This window comes from Erithacus rubecula (assembly GCF_903797595.1).
Source record: "Erithacus rubecula genome assembly, chromosome: 2".
NCBI classification, from domain to species: domain Eukaryota; kingdom Metazoa; phylum Chordata; class Aves; order Passeriformes; family Muscicapidae; genus Erithacus; species Erithacus rubecula.
In genome coordinates, this window is record NC_136685.1 from 26,834,091 (window position 1) to 26,854,088 (window position 19,998).

A 19,998-nucleotide genomic window follows, 5' to 3' on the forward strand; every position below is an offset into this window, starting at 1 on the left:
CAGCCTACTGATATCAAAGGCTAGGCTAAGAGAGGAAAATAGCCACAAAACAACCAATGGATTAGAAACATTATATTAATATCTAGGCACATGGAAATAATCCAGTAAAACATATTTAATGCTTTGTATTTAAATTATCCTCTTGAAAATAATATAATTTAGAATAATATTAGAGACAAGGCAGCTGGGAAGGTAACAAAGTTAGAACTCCTATCTGTGTAATTTACTTGCATTTACAAGGCTCTCAGTCTGCACTCTACTTATAATTGGTCACTCACATTTGCTATCTAGGACACTTTCCCTGTGGCTTCTGTAAAATTATCTACTGATAAGTCAGAAGCTTAATGCTATGACAGCCAGGCTTGTATTTTCAGTTTTGCATGAGGCATTGTGGAAAGCTCTGTGTTCAGAGATGTCTTACCTTTGAGGAAACCACAATTCAAAGTGAAGTAATTTGAAATTGTATATAAATCCACCTTTAATCCATGGGTAAATTTAACTGGAATGCTTAACTATTCTGAAGTATCAAGAATAGCAGGCTGTCCCATCGTGATACATAGTTTGAAGCAGGATTGTCTGACAAGTCATTTCTTTGGATGTTCTGGAGGAAAAAAAAAAAAAAAAAAAAAAAAGAAAAGAAAAGAAAAAAAAAAATAGAAAAAAAAAGCACTACCAAACATTTCAAGGTGGTCTCAGCAGGGAAGTTTGAGATTGTTGCATTCAGTGTTTGCAATGTAATTCCATTATTTCCTTGCAAAATGACTACTGCTAATTAATTAAGGAATGTGCTGCAGCCTCCCTTCTGCACCTTGCTTCACCCCACATAACAACAGTGTGATGAATAAAACTGCTGTGGCAAGGTTAGGTTTCATGATGGATCAAGATATTTCACAGAAATCAGATTCTTCAACTGTAAAGATTCTGTTATTCAATCACTGTGCCTGGAGAAAATTCTTTCCTGCATATCACCCCCTACACAAGCTGATTTATTGTGACTGCCTTTTCTTATTAGTAATCTACATTTAAGTAATATGTTCTCTCAACACTTGGAAAGTGTAAATTACCCTATTAAGAAAGGGAGAACAGAGACCAAACCTGGTATGGATTAGAAACAAAAGACCTCTCCTGCTTACAATGCTTTGATAAATGTTTGTACTTAAAGGCATTAGTTTAATCTTTAATAATCTCCTGTTTTCTTTTACTAAAGAAAAGTTTAATTACTCTGTCCTATCTACTGGTCAAATACAGATTTAATGTTCTAACAGTTAAAAGGAAATAAGAGAATGTTGAACAATTGCATATAATTTTTAATTTCATAATGTTAATTTCATACAAGAACATTATCCTTACCAGACATTAGTACAAATATAAAGATGCTTTTAGGCTACATTAAAATTGTAAGTATTTATCTATTTCATTGGTAAGAGAGAGAGCTGTTTATGAACAGACTGCATTGCACTAATTAAGGCACTTATAGATAACACAGAAAACACTTCCTCTTTGGAAAAAGAAATTGTCTACTTAAAAGATTGGCTCCATTTACTGAAAAAAAAAATTTAAAAAGAAGTTATTTAAAAGGAACAAAACCAGCATTTCTCTTTAAAGACATTGTAGAGTAGCAAGCATAAACCGTAACAGAAGTATATTTTGTACAGATGTTCTTGTTGGTGCACTGAAACAAATCAAAAGGAGCCTAAAAAAACCTTACTAAATGGATAGTTTTTATGTAAAGAAACATTGACAATTAGAATACAGATTAAGCAAAAGAAATTAGCTGTAACACTTGCAAAATGTTCCACAGGTGAATATTCTTCAGGGCAAACTTTGTATCCACTCTATGATCTGGGAAGGACCCTTGATTCTGGGAAATTACTTTAAAATGGGGAATGTTGGGGATGAGGCATCTAATGAGGCTGTAAGGTCTACATTTTAAATAACTTTCAAGTTTCATTTAAATACAGTTGTGTCAGCCTGTCCTGGAGTAAAAAATACAGGTCTGGAAACAAAGACCTTCTTTCTAGCACTAAGACAGACATAAATTGAAAAGAAACTACAGACTGCACAGCAAATCTGTTACTTGGAAGCACTTTGAGAACATCCTGTGCCAAGCCCTTCTAGAATTATTTCAGAGGGAAATAGAAACCACTTCTCTGCTCATGGACATGTTTGAGTCATCCCAGATGTGTCTTGTGATACATCATGACCTGCATTTTGTCAGAAGTGTGAGTTTGAAAACACCTGTGAAAGAGAAACCTCCTTCACAGACCATAACCATGAGTCTAAACTGTCTTGGTTCTGTTCCCTGACTGCATGACTTTGAACCTGCAAGAGCATTTCTGTGACACTCTACAGAAGCTCCACCAGTTGGGTTGAAGACTGCAGATCCATGAGTAGACTGCTGCACTGAAATCAGGTATCTGCACATGGCTGCTATGTTGTCAGAACTGTTCTGTGGGTAAACAAACACATGCTAAAATAATGAATTCTATTCGATTATGCAAATAATTGTGCCTGACTTCTGTTCTGTTGTTTCACCTAAATGAGATCATCCTGGGTTTTGTGATCATTACATTTTCAAACTGAAATGCATATCTGTGTTTAAATGACAAAGTTAACATTTGGAAAGATTTATCAGCATTAAATTACAAATGTGCACAATACTGCAATGCAGAAAACTTGAGCAAGTAAAAAAAGAGAATGGTTCTGAATTAAAATATATTTATGTAACAAATTTGTAACTGTGACATTCTTTAAGAAGAAATACTGCTTCATGGTGCCTTAGCTTTGCTAAAAAATAAAAAAAAGTTTGTTTTTAGTCTTAAATTTCAGACTTCTAAAATAATTTTTCATTTCATTCTTTTTTTGATTTTTAAAACCCCCACAGAACAGTTACAGTAAGAGAGCTCTTCAAGCAGTTCTTCTTCAGTCCCTATTAAAAATATATGTGAGATCAGAAACCTTCAGATACTATCAGCTTTATACCCTGGAATCAAATGAGCCTCCACTAATTTTTTATGAAGGATCCTCTTCTGTGATGCCAAGTCCCTCATGATTTCAGGAGCTTCTGAAACACATGGTACTAGTCCAAAAGGCATCACAGGCACAAAGCTAAAAACAAGGACCTTAAGACCCCCCTTGGGAGTCTCAGCCTTACAGACTGTATTATGAGGATCAAGAGCCTTCTCTATACCCATGAATTTCCCTGGTGATTTTGTGATGGCTTAGGCCAAAGCCTTTAAACTGATTCTTTTGCACTTAACAATTACAAAAGTTTGACAAAAATGAAAATCCCCATAATGCTTGGAAAGCTGGTAAGAAAAATACCTCTGTCTTCTGCTCTCTTTGTGTTGGACTAGACCCAAATTAAGTCAAGTTATATGGACAAATTGTTTTCTGTTTAAAAATCAACATAGCCACTAAAAGCCTTCAACATTATACTCATTACATTCTTGTATATAAACCTCAGCCTTATTTTCAAGATTGTTAATCCCAAATATGCATGTTTAAGAAACAATCCAGGACTGTATGTTTGGAATCAATATATAATTTATTTAGTTAGTTTATTTCACAGAAGATTTTTTAAGAATTATAAAGGGTCTTATCATTTTTTTAAGAATAATTGCAAGTAAATTGCCAACATGCAATTCAATAGCCAATCATTATTTGGCAAAATGTAATTGACTGGAGTAATGAAGAACCAGTAGTCCAGCAATGTTTATATCTGTATGATTCTATTCTTCCATTTCTTGTCTTTTTATTGTGTATTTGTTTCCTGTGACTTGTGAGAATCAGACTAATTATTTCAATATGCAAACTAATAGTTGGGCAGCAAACAACTTCTTTATTTTACTTTCTAAATCGAGATAATGCCATTATTGGAGGTTATTTTCTGTGTTGGAGGTATCAAATACATCATTAATGCCTTCAGCATGCTGTTTGTCTGTGAAAGAATCTGGGAATTCATTTTTATTTAATGGCTTGATCCCTTGATCACAGCAGTATATTACACACTTATTTGGTTCACACATGAGACTGGACAATGGCAAAGGTCTGTGCAGCTGGCAGCTGAATTAAACCTCTGCATACAAGTGGAGTAACAGCACCCAAGGTCTCATTGCAAACTGAGCAACCTGCAAAAGGCTGAAGAAAGGGACTTTCTGGTTATAAGTTTATCAAACCTATGGCTTGGTTCTCTCATCAAGCCTTATTGTCCCATATTCTTTCCTTCTGTGCAATTACAAAGAAATCTCTGGTATTCGTAGGACTTGTGATGGACCCCAGTCCTTTGGCAATAGTAATTACTTCTGAAGACTAAAAACAGAAAAATTGCATTCTTCTTTTGAGGAAAAAAAATCACAGCCAAGACAAAAACAAAACTCCCCAAACGAAAACCTTTGCAAACTTAGTGCTCCCTAGAGCAAAAATTGCAACTAAGCATGTATACCAAAAGAGCAACACAACTTTGGGAATAAAGGCCTCCATTTCCCTATTAATTTTTACTTATGTTAGCAGAAAGCTACATAAGATCTTAGAATGGAAAATGCATTGTACAAAATTGAAAGTATAGTTACAATGAACTGCAATAATTGAAAAATTCTTGCCACCATGTGAATTTGTTCCCTAACACACTCTACAAGCAAAAACTGCTTGATTAAAGGAAATACAAAAGTTTCAAGCAAGCATAAAAGGGTCAGATTAGCAAAATGTGGTAAGTGTTTAAACACTTGTGTGGATCTGAGTCTTAATTTTATATTACACTCTACATATTCAGAAAGTATATCTCAGAATTTTCACATCATTAATTCACAAAATATATGTATTATTCCCACTTGATATAGAGCACAAAAAAAAATTAACAGGTAGAGAATTAGTACTCAAGACTTATTTATGCTTCACCAACCATATATTGTCCCATGTTACCCAAATTTCTTGCAATTGAAAGATAAAATGATAAAAAGTTTCAATCAAAATGGAAATGTCATCACTGCTTCAACCAATATTTAAGCACAACAGACTTCCACATTAACATATTTCATAATGTGCCTAATGAAACTTATGAGCTAGAAGACATATCGAATGTTTTAATTCTAAGTGGATTACCTTTAGTTTGGTTTTTGCTTTATTTTGCTTGTCTGGTACTCAGTATTAAAACTCTCCCTCTGTAGGAATTTTTTTTTCTTTTGTGTGTGTGATTATAATTGCTGCCAAGTTTTGTTATCTGAGGCTTTATATTTTATATTCCATATTGCAATTCAATTTGCAGTTCCTAACAGCAAGGGGTGAGTTTTTCAGTGACTAAGTAAAGAGGTAGATAGATATGATTACTTCTGAAGAGGAATAAAGTGATTTTGGGTGTATAGTTCTGTTTGTTCCTGAACAAGAGGAGTTATGACAAATAAAGCTCAGCAGATGAACTATAATTGTGAATAAAATAGTTTTTGATCATGTTTATGAGTTTTCTCTAAGACTTAGAGCACCAACAGAGACAAACTCATAAAGCAGGAAACCAAGTTAATTGCAACAAAGAGAATAAAATTCTTCCTTGAACAACAAGCAATAGGAACTGAAAGTGGCCTTTCCAGACACCAAGAGATTTGCTTGACCTACAGTTCAGATCAGAAAGGCAGTAGACTACCTAGCATAGATATCAGGATAACTAGAGCTGTAACTAAACTGAGGTCAGTAAAGGTTGCAAAACCTGACTGAATAGTGAGTAAATCATGCCCAGTCCCCTAATGCTGTATGAATATTTTTAGAGGTCACCAAGATATGTGGCTTCAGTTCAGCACTGTTAAGTTGGTGTTACACTGATTTTATTACCCTCGCTGCAGTAAGGGTATACATGACCATTTTTGTCATATGAACATCTTTTTTTTTCTGATAGTTGGGTTACTGAGTTCAGCATATACATCATATGTGCAGCATATAGCATCATTAAATCACTGAGCAAAAACTTACTGAGAAAATATCAGCTTATCATCCACATTTTTAGATCTTTCTGAATATTGCATCAACTAGGATGAAAATTTAGAATTGCAGTGTTTTATTTTTCACAACCGTGACAACAATGCTGATCTAAAGAAGGTTAAAGAGTGATCTGTGCATGAAGAAAACTTATTTCCAAATTGCACTTCATAAAGAGAGCTTGTTTGTCTTTGCAGTTAATTGTTAATTCTACAATTACAAGGCAATTGCAGATTTCCTGCTAGGGATTTTTCTATAATAAGTGACTACTTTTGTTGGATCACACACTAGTGTCTTACACTGTATTTCTAGTGTAGGGCAGTCCAACAACAGCAGGGTTTCTGTAGAATGAAGTGACTGAAAGGAGAATGTGTCAGAACAGGAGAAAAAATGTTTTCAGTAATGTAATCTACTATTTCACTGTTTAGATAAAATGTGTAATCTTTGAACAGTAACAATCAGCATATTTAGAAGGTTGCAGAAGTAATCCAATAGTTTCCTTAAGTGGATTAAATTTAAATACTTCCTCAATACCAAAGAGTATGTTTACCCAAAGTCCTGTTTCTGGAAGTGACCAGTAACAGATGCCATGGGGAAAAATTATGGAGCAAGAGTGTAAAAATTTCCTCATTTTTCAAGTGTCAATTATAACTAAATTATGAAAATCATAACATCCTGTGGTTAGAAATACCACTAAATAATTAAATTTTAAACTGCAAAACTCTGAGTTCCTAGACTATGTATGTAGTAACCCTACTTTATCAGACCAGTCATGTATTCATCTAGTGCTTGCCTAATTTCTCTTATAGTTCAGATATAATACTGTGAAACATTCAAGGTGTCCCAATCCCAAGGGCTGACAATTTGTAACATAGTCTAAGCTTATATCAAACCCACTCCAGTCAGGCAGAAGCAACTCACAGAGGAAGTGTTCCTAGGCATGGTTTTTGAAAACACATTGCCTGTGAATTCACCAAGACTTTTGGACACAACATAGGACAAACTTTGCAATAATTGTGTAGTGTATTTTGAAGTTGTAAGAGATTGAAGAGCTGCAGTATTTTTCCTCATCACAAATATGCATACACAGGTTTTTAACTTGTCAACTAAGTAAACTAACCAAGTCAAATAACACATTTATTGCATGACAATAATGGGAATGGTGTTTCTTTCTATGTTAATTGTACTTCAAACACACATTGATGCTAGAACATTGATCAGCCCGTATCTGTGCATACATTAAGTTTGTCCTTTATAATTTTACCAAGTTTTGTTCCAATTGGAAATTTGGACTGAAAGTCCAAAATGCTGAATATCTATGTAATGTGTATGTCTACCCATCTGCAAGCTACCAGTGAAATCTCTTATTTCATAATCTTCTGCAAAATATTTACTAGATTAGGAACCATATGTCTTTTTGTCAATGGCTAAGATTCTTTACTTTAAAAAATTGAAGTCTTTAGTGCTACTTTTTCATACTTTATTCAGAAAATAAAATAAAACATATCTCAGTACAAGCTGCATATTGTAAATCAACACCTATTATGCTGTATAATCATACAGGAATGATCAGATCAAAGAAGCAAAAATGGTTCAATAAGGCAACCTTTCAGTCATTTGAATTACCATCATTCTACCACAAAAGCTGGCATTTCTTGCATTGGAAATTAATGGAGAGACAGATGATCAACCCACCTCTATTCATGAGTACTGCAGTTTAGAAAGAACCCAGTGTTCCCTGGGGCAAATTAGTTGTTGTTGTTGGCAGTATGTGCTGCTGCTGCTGGTACAAAGGGCAAGGTAATATAGTAATATTTTACTAGTGTCAGATGGTGCTGTGCAGTAAGAGGCTGGGGCAATTTAATGCAATGTCATTTATTTATAATGGAGGCCTGAATCTCCATCCACTGAGCTATAAACTTGCATTTTGTTGGATATAGTCTATTTCCCTTGATCACTGAAGCTATTAAAAGCTGAAGACTAAGTTATTGATATGGAAACCTGTTGCTGAGCTGCTTGGATCTATCTCATTTTCTAGCACATATATTGTGGAGGTACTAGATATTTGTTTCTTTTTCAGGCTTTATGGTATGCTTAAGCTTGTCACATAGTCACTGTTTGTCTTACAGATGATGCAATACAAAATATAGCTTTAATAGCCAAATTGAACAGAAGTTCTTACATAGTATAAGCTGACTTATCTTCAAAATCAGCATATAGTCACTAAATCTTAATATTTTAAGAAAATAGTCAGATAAAATTTTACAAGAAAAATCTTCACTGTCAAACTCATACTTGTATCCTTGTCTTGGACATTGACATATAATTGTCATCACTGAGTTGAACATTTCATATAAAGTAATATCTGGAAACAATGAAAAAAGACAGTCAAAATTTGTTCTTGCACTTTGCAATAATTTAAGCTATGCTACACATATATTGTAGTGTTATCTCTCTCTTCAATACACCTTGCTATAGAGCATTATCCAAGCACCACAGAGGAAAGAAGATGAATTCAGATTTCTGGTTTTGATAGGTCTAATATACTTATGGCCACTGGATGATAAACTATGATTACAATAAATCATATCCTGATATGGCTGGCTAACAGAGTTCTTCTCTGTCTCACCAGGACCTTATCAATAACTATTACTTTTATAATTTTCTTTCTCACTGCCAAGGATACTCCTCTATCAGTTCAATTTTTGGGCATTTTTTAAAATTCAGGGTAGAGTACACTTATTTAAAACTGCCTTTATGAAACAGAGTCTACATCACAATATCTAACAGGTAATACTTTTTTACTGAAGTGGATTTAATTCACAAAGATATTAAATGTACCAAGGACCCCACTTTCAAATAATGGAATATATGATAGGAGAACAAAAGAGTCCAAGATGCTTTTCTTAAGTGCATTACAAAGCTTACTCCCTGAGCCCCAGACATGTAACAGACAATGTTTTGATTGCTCTCTCACTAGTTCTGCTAACAGCTAGATATAATTCATTCAAAATCTACCCACAATCTTAAATTTTAAAAATCTGGTTATGAATCTATTTTGGAAAAATCAGGTACTGAAAACTGAGTAAAACTATCATTATGACTGCTAGAGATGATTCACGTGATAGATAGTCCTCAGATCCTATTTTAGTATACATTAGTTTTCTGCATAAAGCAAGTGTAGATAAGAAGAGTAAAAAAATGTATACCATGAAAGTTCATGCTCTTTTCTTTCCATCTACAAACTTTCTTATTGAAGACACTAAAATTTTTGCGTCTGTTGGATGAAAACAATTTTTGGACTAGTACCACTAATACTAATGTAACCAAAAAAAACCAATCTGATGCAAATTTGGAAGCCCCTTAGTGTTGTGCCTAAGGCTAAATAACACTCACTTATTGCAGCAGGAAACAGAGCTCCTGCATTTATCATCAGGAGTCCTCAGTTTTCTGCCCACATTAAACAGAACTGTCTCTTCTCTCAAATATTAGTTAATGGTCTTTCATATCTGCATATCACATGTCTATAATTACAGCTCAGACATTTTATCTAGATGAAGAAAACATATACTTCTGAGTAACACGAACTTATGGAAATTATGGACAAGAGCATAATGAAAAATAAAATATATCTGTGGAACTACATCTGTTAATATCAGACAAGACCTAGTATAATGTGATTTTTCCAATGATGATTACCAACTGGAAATAAAGCTTGTATATTCCATTCATATTATACTGTGCTCCTACAAGGAGAATTTGGCGTGACTGTGCTTTAAATACCCTTTTAATTGTTCTCAACAATTACAATGATAATGGTATTGGCAAAGAGAAAACCAAATGGAAATCCGACTGGGAAATAAAAGGATTAGAGACTTTTCCTCTACTAGATAATACCTATAAATTCAGTATTAATAGTCTCTGAAAGTATTGTGCCTGTACTAACCAAGTTTTTCAGCTTTCTACTTATTTTCTCATATGATATTTTAACTCCATGTTCAGTGTTATAAATAATAAAAATCAGAAGTCCCAGCAATGCCACATAATGAGTGCACAGACTTCAATAACACAAAGTCAGTCATCCCAAGCTGTGAACTGGACCACATGATCATCATGCCCTCCACCTTTCCAATACTAACAAAGCCTAAAGACTTTCTGGTTTTAGGCTGACAGTTTCCTTGGCTTAATTTCTGAATTTAAACTCAACTCTTCAAAAGGGATAGTGGTGAAACACCTGGGTTTTGCACTTGATTAGCTGAAGAAAAAAAGACACAACATTTAACATTTCCCTATCAATAGAGTTGAGATGAGACATCCCATACCTTTGACAGAAGGAGGACAAGTTAAAATGAAGTTGCTATAACTATGATTAATTTAGGCCCCAGGTGATCATATATAGTGAGAGTATAGGGCAAGATGGAGATAAGGCACAAAGGAGCAGGGCTCACCCCTGTAAGTTAATTCCTTCAGCTGAATCATGAAGGCTCAAGTATTTTCTACCATTATGAAAAGGATGTCTCAGTGATCACAGCCAGAAGTCCAGGATTCTTAAGTCTCTAGACACAATGCAAGATATGACTTAGTATGAAATCATATCATCAGGGCACACCTACTCTGTATACAGACCTCTGAAAATTGAAGGAGCTTTATCTCTGCGATGAAGACTATACGATAAGACAAATTATGCAAGTAAATATTATTCAGCATCACACATTCATTCAGAAAAAGAAAAATCCCAGTCACATTCACACATGTTTATTTGAGACATTTCTACAGATGAAGGTCTTTAGGTAGCATAGTCTCACAGGATCAAAAAGTTAAAACCATTCCTGTTCATGCTTAACTGAAAATAAATCACTACATGCATTCTTAATTTTATTGGCAGAAGTAATAACTCGGTAATCTTAAAATTTATGACATGTAATAATGCCAACTATTTAATAATAAACATGTCAATTGGCATTATAATTTTAAAGACCAGAGGCAGATGTATTCCATCAAATTTCCTTTAGTGTACAATGAAAGATGTTAATAAAGAAGAGAAAAAAAAAAGCCTCCCAGTTTAAAATCAATGCCTGTCTAATTTTGTGAAACTATTGGGATCTCTGAGTACTTTGTTACCTTATGCATTAAGTCACTCTAAAAGATTACAGTGCTTTTTGAAAAGTTTCAAGGGCACAGTGAAGAATTAAATTATCAAGTAGTGTTACTGCTTGCTCCTGTATTTACATTTATCCTGGATGAAGTTAATTTATTGTGGGGGAGGGGGCAAAGAGAACCATACATCACACTAATGCAAAGTCCATGAAAAATTTGTCCTTCATGCTGTGACTGGACACTGTCAAGCAAAGTTTACAACCTTTTTATCTGTAGCTAAGAAAAGCCACAGTATTTAGCTACCTCAATCGCCACTAGATATTTTGATTATATTTATGAGGAAAAGGTGGAAAACAATTCATCTGTTAAAAAGAAATAACCTCTAAAACATAACCTCCAGAATCTGTCTATTGATTCTCTCATGTTTCCCCAGGTGGCAAAGTGGTGAAACAGAACCAAGAACACCCAGAGGCTGTAGCTGCAGCTTCTGTGTATAGGACTTGAGGAAAATTAAGATTATGCTTTCATTGTCCATAATATTGCTTTGGTTCCTTTTACATTATGTGCATACAAATTCCCATGGGAAATCTGTGAAAAATGAGATTTAAAATAGACTGCAGTCATGACTGAAGAGCTGTCAGTGAAATCCTCTAGAATAGAGGACAATCTCTGACTGAGATTGAAGTCTCACCCATATAAAACAGAACAACACTGTAGAGCAGATCCTTCATTGGACCACGACCCTTGTAAATCAGACCCTTCTTTGGACCAAGATCATGACAAATCCATGATGTTTTGTTCGTGCAAAAAGGAGTTAATTTAAATTCAGTTTCAAGTAAATTTCCTGTGTGAAAACCTAATGTTATTTTCCCTCATATTCTAAGCATTGTAAAAAAAGCCTAGCATAGAATCTTTGTTCAGGAGAATTTATCGCGTATTCTAAAACACAATTTACATTGTATTCTAAATGAATAATCATTATTTGTCTCTGAAATTAAAGAAGCATTTTAAAGATAATGTGTACACACTCCAGTATTCTGAAAATAACCAAATCAAAAATGAAACCAGAGGTGAAAAAAATAACCAAAATCAACCCTTTGCATGAATAGCAAAGTGCACAGTAACAGTTTACTTTTCCTGCAACCATAATATTTCCCCCTGGTTTTTTTCTTTTTTTTTAGCAGTCTTTCCATCTCTGTCATTTCATCTCAATTGCTCTCTCTGTTTCAAAGGCAGGGATGCTGTTTTATGCCTGCTGCTACACAGAAGTCACAGCCACATGGATTGTCCCACAGAGACCCCTATGGGCTCCTGGTAAGGCTTTGCAACCCACAGACAGTCCATTTAAAGGTATTTTGCCCCTGTCTAGATTCATAAGCCTCATAGATAAGACTAAAAAAAAGTTCCTTATACTGCCACAGATCATAAATGAATATAAACAGACAATCTTCAAGAACAACCTATTTATTAAGAAATACATAATCAGTATTATCAGTGCATCTGATAATTAGTCTGGAAGCTCTTTTTTTCCTTCTAAGAGATAGGCAAAGAGGATACTAACAGTAGTGAAAACATTTCGACACTATGCACTGGATAATTTTTTCTGGCCAGAATTATGAGATGGCTCTAAGCAAAACCTATTAAAATGTGGGAAAAGGCCCAAAACTATTCAATATATCTTGTGAAAACACTCTATGGAACACATAGTTTTAAAAGGTTTTTCCATTAAGATGGGATCAACTTTTATTAAATTATCAATGTTTCATACATTTTTATATCTAAATTTTATTGTTAACATCACCTTTGAAAATGCAGCATATAAATGCAGGCAAATACTGGAATGGGCAGTACAGGGAACTGCTGGATAATTAGTGGTAGAACTTGACAGAACATGGGATATCTGAAGTTTAGCTGGTCCTCTTTTACCTCTGCTCACCTTACAGGTGAGAGAGGATTCCTATCATCTTTTCAGGAATTGCATACTTCTCTTGCTAATTCCTTTCAGATTGCTTCTCAAGCCAGTATTTGTGTTCCTACTCTGTGATACATTCTATAACTTTTATCCCTGCTTAATAAACTTTCTTAACAGACTATAGTTATTCTGTGTGCAATTATGCTTTTCTAAACCAAAGCCTGTTGCTGCAGACCTCTCATAAGGAGCAGAAATGAGCCAAGACAAAGACTCTCATTTAAGAACACAAGAAGGATCCCAGTTTATTCTTCTTTCCAGCCATCCTGCCTGACTACAGCAGCTCCCACTGTAGGGCCCAGCTGCAGACTCTGAGTGTGGCTGTTTGCTGCTGGGCTGTGGCTGCCAGTGTTGGTTTGCAGACTCTGCACACAGCTGGCACCCAGCTCAGCTGGGACTGCAGCTCCAGCAGCAGCTCTGACTCCATCAGACCCAGACTGACCCCATGGCAGATCTTTTACTGCAGCAGCTCTCTTCCTTGGTTTGGTCTTCTTTGTGGCTCTCTGGATAGTTCCTTCTTCCTCAGGGCTTCTCTACCTCCAAGCTGACTCCTGAGCAGCCAGCCCACCCCTTTTATCACACTTACCTTTATTAGTCACAGTTGTTCCTCTTCTTTGGTAATTAGTAAAACTGTGACTTATCAGGTCACCTGCAAACTCTTCTTCTACGTCTACAAAACCCAATCAAAATTGTACCATTATATTTCATGCTCCAAAGGTTTTCACGATTATTTCAGTAAACTGTACAAAACAACATAATATTGACCATTTATCAGTTTAAATAATAATTATCTACCTGTAGATTATCAGTAACCTAGCTATGAATGTCAAAGTAACAATTTTATTGTCCCAAACTGATATGTAGGAGTCTTGTTTAAGAGATGTTGGAGCAGTTCTGTGAGAAGCAACGATAATCATGTATTGTCCCTCTGAGCAAACACAGCATACACATGCAAATGTGCATCACAGTTTTGGTCGAGAATGGAACTTGATTGTACCTTTGGATCAAATCACAGGCATCGGAGGAAGTTCTGTATGCCTCCAAAGTGAAAATTCAATAACATTCACAGGACCCGGACAGAAGACAGCTATTACTCGTGTAAAAACCATTCACTGTATGGGGAAGAGATCTCCTTTCACAGTGGAACATGTACCTGACAATGGATTTTTAGTAGGACTTACTGTGGCACTCGCCACTCCACACCGATACGTGGACTCTTTACCATTCCATTTAGTAGTGTTGGGAGAAGAAACACAGCTATATGGTTTGATTTTTCATTGGGACGAACACAAAAAAGACACTCTTTTAATTATAGAATGGGTTTTCCTATCTTACAGATCTCCAAGGACAATTCTTACAGATTCAGAAATGACAGTACAAGTGATAATAAAGGGAAGAACAAGGTTGATGACAATAATGGGCAAGGACTTTTCAAAGAACAATGCGGCAAGGACCACAGATTTCTACAATACCAATGAATCAAAAAATGGATGAGGCAGCAGCTTGGCCTCAATCTCAACAAGTAATACATTTGAGCAGACAAATTCCTACAGAGACACACAGACCTGCAACAGCAGCTCAAGATACTTTAGTTGATTGGACAAATATTCAAATGGACTTGACAAGAAGCAGAAAATGTCCTGCAATTGGGACTGGTGAAATAGCCATGCCAGTGAATTATGACCCACAAGGACAAAACCAAAGCTGGCAAAAATTAAATCATGATTTAGTTAAAAATTTTATTAAGGCAATTAGAGATTATGGACTGGGATTTTCATATTTTAAACAGTTTTTAAAAGGTATTCTCAATGAATATGACTTGACTTCATGTGACATGAAATCTCTTGTGTCATTGATACTTACTGACACACAAGGACTTATATGGGAGCACAGATGGAGAAGAGCTTTGAAGGAGCTGCGAAAGAAATACCAAGGTGGTGCTCATGCTAACCTCACCATGGCAGAATTAGCAGGAGACCCTCCTCACAATGATCCAGTACAACAAGCCGCCAAGATTCCAAGGGGAGTGTTGGCAGACATCAAGGAAAAAGGATGTGAACTTATCTTCAAACAAGATTTAAAAGACTTAAGGACTGACAGTGAAAAATGATTGTTTATATGCTGTTGTATCTTATTTTTTGTCAACTGTATTAGGTGAAAAAGAGGATTTACCAGTGATGCAGCCAAGGGAGAATGTTTGGGAAAGTTTAGTATGGACAGTGGGGTTGGAAACAATTTGTTTGAGGCATTCCAGGCAAAAAAGCCATTTTCAACATGTCTGGTGGGATTGACAGTGAAAGAATGGTCCATTCCGGAGAACATCCCTTCATGGGTGATGTGAGTTGTGACAACTGTGAATGGATGGCATGTGTGGGTTCAATTTCTCCCTGTGGCTGTTTTCAAACCAAAAGAATTAGAAATTTTTGGTTCAACAATGGATTTTGGAATTGTATGTGATGTTTTAGGGGTGAAAAAGAACCAAACAATGGATGTTACTCCGAATTAGAATGTATATAGCAATTATATTGTAGTCTCAAACAAACCATCCTTCCGAGTTCTAGCACAGTTATTGTGCCTGGATGGTCTGTTTGACCTTTTTGATCTTTTACCTTTGTAAAAAGAAATTTTGAAAGTAGGATTTTATATATTAGTGGAGCTTGTTACTATTCTCATTGCTTTGCCATGCATCATCCCATGCACTCGGCACGCCTTGAACAAAGCTGTGAAAAGGGCTCTGGACAAAACCATGAAGGAGGTCTTTTTGGTGCAAACAGAGGGGGGAGATGTGGGAGTCCAGGGTTTTTCCCTGGCTCCTTTGGGGGTGCAAAAACCCTCCTGGCAGACCCCTCAGAGACCCCTGAGTGCTGCCCAGGAGCTGCAGGGGCTGGATTTGGCTCCTTGGGAGAATCTGCCCACATTGAGAGAAGAGACACAGAAAATAATGATGAGTAGAGTGTAAATTAGAATGTTAGAACGTAGATAAATAGGTTTTCTTGAATGTTTATGATAAGGGACACGTGGCCAAGATGGAGAATTTGGGGGGTGGACACCTTTTCCTCCTTCTTCTCCATGTCATCCATGTTGGGTGACACGTTGGCCTCTTGGATTGGATGGGGTCAGGGCTGGACCATTTAATAAAATTGTATTGTATTGGTAAAATTTTGTAAACATGTAATACGTAGTACTAACTATATAAGATAAGCCCTGCCTTGACCAGGCAGATTCCACCATGGATGCCAGGCTGAGCAGACCGCTGCTGGCCAGGCAAAGTGTCCCAGAGATAAGAAACAATAAACAATCCTTGGGAAAAGAGAAAACTGTCTCCGGCAGTCTCTCTCCAGCGGCTTCGGGGAAAACCAGGTTTTGAACCACCTTCGTGTCCCTCTAGGGTGATCTCGGGGCAGAGGAGGAAACCCAGACTGGGACACCTTCTCATCCTGCAGTAGTAGTAAAACCATAGTAATGTTAGAGGAGTATAGACTTCTTGAAAAACAACCACTTTCCTACTTGACCAATTTTCTTACTCTAGGTGTAAGCAATGGCATCAAGAAATTCTGTTGCTGCAAAAGCTAATTCACCATACCTTGAAATCTTTTTATGGATTTAGATCTACTATAAATTCAGAACATTCAGTCCAAGTTCTTCACTTACTTTAAATGTAACACTACCAATGAAATTTTAGGTTGATATTTTTGCTGTCAAACACCTTCCAAAAAAGTCCTGATTTTCCCTATATCACTTTAGACACAGCATTGTTCTTTTATGGGCTATGTGCAGAATTAGTTAATGGACAGCACTCACTACTATCAAGAGAATGTCTCCTTATAGAAGTGAATGATTAGAGAGTCTTGTCATCAAAATACTGAATAGATCATGAAACAGTTTATTGCAATACTGCAAATACTACATATTATGCAAGCTGTGTTTCCCATACTTATCTGTCATAAAATTTGCATGTTTACATGTAATGTCCCACTGATTTCCTGTTGGATTTTAAACTTATGCTTTTCTGTGGGCATTTTCAGATATGTTGAGAAGGGAATAAATAAGCATACTTATTATTCCATACCAGAAAAGAGTTCTAAACCTAAACCAAGGCAGTTCTTTTTAGACTCCCGTTCTGTAACACCACCTTATCCCCCACGTCTGTAATTTGAGACCTTAAATTGCAAGCAGCCTGTGCATTAATTTATTAGCTGAAAAATTGCCTCTGAATCTTACTTTGTGGCTTGAAGTAATTTCTAATTACCCTTTGGAAAGGGGTATGTTCAGATTAAATTTCAAATTTTTTTAACAGATTGTTTTGGTCTGTTAATAATGCAAGGATGGTCTCTGAGAAGAAGATATAAATGATGATTGCATTGTAATATTGTCAAAAACTTGTAAATATACTATATTGGTTCCAAAATATGTCAATGAGATCATATAGGGATACAACATAATATTTCAGACACTGTATCAGCAAGTAAAACAAAAATAGGTACTTATTTTTCTCATAAATATATGGTGGAATCCCATCTGGTGTATCAAACCAGTCTGAGAATTATAACATATCTTGTTTTTCAAATTTGTTAAATCTTTACTAGCAACATTGGTAAAATTTTTATATTTGCAATGCAGTAGATAAGTCTGAATTTATGTGTGAACCATGCGAAGAGTCGTGAAGTGATTTTTACAGACGTGTAGGTAACAATTTCAAAATATAATTTATACTTCTCTGAAGAGATAGATGCTTGATTACAAAAACCCACATGTGATTATAAAAATCCGTATGTGATTATAAAAATCCATATGTGATTATATATGGGGATGGTATGGCTGGACAGTGCCAGACAGAAAGGGACCTGGGGGTACTGGTCCATCTGAGTGAACATGAGCCAGGTTGTGTCCAGGTGGCCAAGAAGGCCAATGGCCCCTGGCCTGGATCAGGAACAGTGTGTCCAGCAGGAGCAGGGAGGTCATTTTTCCCCTGTACCCAGCACTGGTGAGGTCACACCCTGAGTGCTGTGTCCAGCTCTGCCCCCTCAGTTTGGGAAGGACCTTGAGACGCTTGAGCATCCAGAGGAGGGAACAAGGCTGGAGAGGGGCTGGAACACAAACCCTGTGAGGAATGGCTGAGGGAGCTGGGGGTGTTCAGCCTGGAGAAAAGGAGACTCAAGAGTGACCTCATCACTCTCTACAACTCCCTGAAAAGTGTTTGTAGCCAAGTGTGGGTTGGTCTCTTTCTCCAGGCAGAACTGACAGAACCAGAGGACATAGTCTTAAGCTGCACCAGGGGAGATATAGGTTGGATAATAGGAAAAAGTTTTTTATAGAAAAAGTGATAAAGCACTAGAATTGTCTGCCCAGGGAGGTGGTGGAGTCCCCATTCCTGGATGCATTTAAAAAAAGATTGGATGTGGCACTTGGTGCCATGGTTTAGTTGAGATATTGGGGTGTGGGTTGGACTCGATGATCCTGGGGGTCTCTCCAACCTAGAGATTCTGCAATACATTCAAGGTGAATTCTTATATATTGAGGTAAAACGCAAAAAAACCTGCAGAATTTTTTTTCTTTCTCATTTGTTATGAAGACAGGTTAACTGCAGCCAACAAAATATCAATCCTTCAGTTTGGCACATTGTGCATTTCCATCAGAAATGAGAATGCACATATCAGCATATGTTTCAGGCCTGCATCATTGGGTCTTTTACCTATATCTTTTTCTCCATTAAATTAAAACATTTTAAATCCCTTCTGATATAGTTGTCATCATTAAAGTGCAGAGATAAACAGATTTCTGGATTTCCACCAGCCATAGTGACACTAAATACTATCAGAGTAACAATGCAATAATTGTCTATATATCTATGCTGTCCATAATGCTATACATAGATAGATTGCACTAATTAGATCAGGTAAAGGAAGAGAACTTCAGTATTGTTAGCTTGACTTAATATTTTCTTCTGAATTTCTTGTATTCTCATTATTTTCTACATCTGAATAGGACTCACAACATGTAAATTCTTTGATATATAATCTTAATATATTGCTCAAAAATATACATAGCTAAATAATGTCTACTATTTCCACTGAATGAGAATATAAATCAAGTACAGCAAACACATCCTCACTGGTTTACTGTTGTACATCAAATAATGCTGGTGAATTTAATGAAAAGCATGACATTTTTTATTTAAAAAATTACTATGAGAAAATATAACTTTATCTGAGGAAGCTATACTGTGTGACCATTACAGCCTACTAAGAACCTCAAAATCTCCTGCACTTCATTGTGACAAAAATATAATCTGCAGGCCCATGGGTCTGCAAGGACAAGATTTATTTGTGAAAGATAGGTGAACAAAGCTTTAGGGAAGCCCCTGGGTATCCAAATCATCCCCATTGATACAATAACAGATACAATACTGGAGCTGGGGATAACCCATACCTTTTCAAAAGTGGCTGCTGAAAGTGACCTGAGCTGCCTGCCCTGGGCATTAAATACCCACATGTAAACACCTGAATGATTCACAAGGCATGTGCAATGCCTGGACAACCTCCTGTACTCATCAATTCTGTTATACATATACCAATTTTAAAATTTGAAATTATTCTGTACAATTGCCTGAAATGTGTAGTTATAGCTTATAGGCATTATAACACAAATAAATAAATTCCAGCATTCCTTTAAATAAATATTTGTCACCCTTGCTTGATTTTGAAACACTTTGACTAATGAAAGTGAATTCTAGACTTGATAAACTAGACAATCCCAAATTTCTCACTGAAAATAAAAACAGGGCAGACTCTTTTGGGGATTTCTGTTTCCTTGATGCTTCCAATTTTTGCACAACTATGCAACTATTTTTTTCCACAGTGTACAAACAATCTGGATGTACTTCATCCCTGCTATAGAACAAACTTAATACACTCCATTTATCTTGCCAACTCTAAACCACTTAGCAATAAAATACTCTGTCAAATACT